Source organism: Octodon degus, unplaced genomic scaffold, assembly GCF_000260255.1.
Source record: "Octodon degus isolate 3935 unplaced genomic scaffold, OctDeg1.0 scaffold00054, whole genome shotgun sequence".
Taxonomy (NCBI): domain Eukaryota; kingdom Metazoa; phylum Chordata; class Mammalia; order Rodentia; family Octodontidae; genus Octodon; species Octodon degus.
The window spans coordinates 5,232,853-5,234,476 of record NW_004524630.1 but is presented as its reverse complement, the minus strand read 5'-3'; positions in this window follow the sequence as shown (position 1 = coordinate 5,234,476).

Below are 1,624 nucleotides of genomic sequence, written 5' to 3'. Positions count from 1 at the left end.
AATGCTTGATTTTTTTTCTTTTTCTTTTTAATTTCTTATACTTTTTGTTGTTTTGGTTTGGTTTTAAAAAACAATTTTGTACACTTATATCTGTTTTTTTGTTTGTTTGTTTGTTTGTTTTTTGCGGAACCGGGGATTGAACTCAGGCCCCTGCGCTTGCCAGGGAAGCGCTTATTCCGCTGAGCCACCTCCCCGGCCCCATGTACACTTATATCTGGTAACATATCATGCAATGATACAGCAACCATTGTTGAATTCCTATTACTTTGCTTAGTGAAATTTTGTATCATTTCTAATGCTGCTATTTTATCACTATTCTGCATTCTTTAAAAAAATAAAAAAGTTATCCTTATTGAATATATAAAGAATTTTTCCTATCATTGTTCCTTTAGTAATATAGTCAACAATTATTTATATAACATTCACCTTGTACCAGATATGAAACATAGAAGATAATTTAAAGTATAGGATTAAGGTGCCTGCTTAGGCAGAGCACAATGGCCAGGGTTTGATCCCCAGCGTGCTGTGCTTGCCCCACTCCTGGGAAGCGCTGAAATGATAATTGAGCCTGGGTGTGGTGGTGTGCTCCTGTAATCCCAGCGCTTGGCAGGCTGAAAACAGGAGAATCCTTATGAGTCCAATCTATGTAGTGAGACCCTGTACACCCTGTAGATCCTTTCCTAAATACGAAAGAAAGAAAGAAAGAAAGAAAGAAAGAAAGAAAGAAAGAAAGAAAGAAAGAAAGAAAGAGAACATGAGAAGATTTGTATAGCTTTTCTGCAAACACTACAAAATGTTATACAAGGGACTGGAGCATCATTAGATTTCAGAAAAGAGGCATGTTCCCTTTTCTGCTCTTGTTACTTTACCTCTTTTGCTGCCTTGTGCTAAGTCAGGATTCAAAGTTTCCCTCACTGGAAACATTCCCTCCCTTGGTATCCTAGGCAACCTACACCAACCCCAATCCCAAACCTGCTCTACATTGTACTCTGGTCTCGGCTTACTTCCCTTGACCTATGTTGGTCTCAGCTCACTCCCTTCTGACATAAACAAAATTAAACCACGAGAAAGATACATGTTGCCCACCTGTGAACTGGCTGTGCCAGCCCACAATCATCCTCCCTGAAAGATCCTATAACGTCTCCTGCCCCGCTTTGTCTAGTGCTGTCTTGGTCCATGAGACAGCCCCCATGTGCACTTCCAGTAAGCCTGTTTTACTCGTGTCAGTGTGTCTGGTCTGGTACTTCATGGGTTTGGCCAGCCCGGTTTGACCTTTCATCTTGAACTATTAGCCCTGTGCTGTGCCACCCTGCCTTGGAGCCAGCCAATTATGGACTGAAAATACCACAAACTATGGGCTAAATGAACCTTTTCCCCTTAACTTTAGGTGTTGGGTATTTTATCTCAGCAACAAGAAAAAAAGTAGCCAGGACAACATAACTAGACTTCAACTTTCAGTCCTCTTGCCTGAGCCTCCAAAATGGCTGAAGATATAGGCATGGGCTGCTGCATAAGACTTCACAGTAAATAATAATAGAAAGTCAGAGACTTCTGACAAGGAAAGAACCACTGGGATGGGGGAAAGGAGGAAAGGAAGGGAAAATACACACACACACACACACAC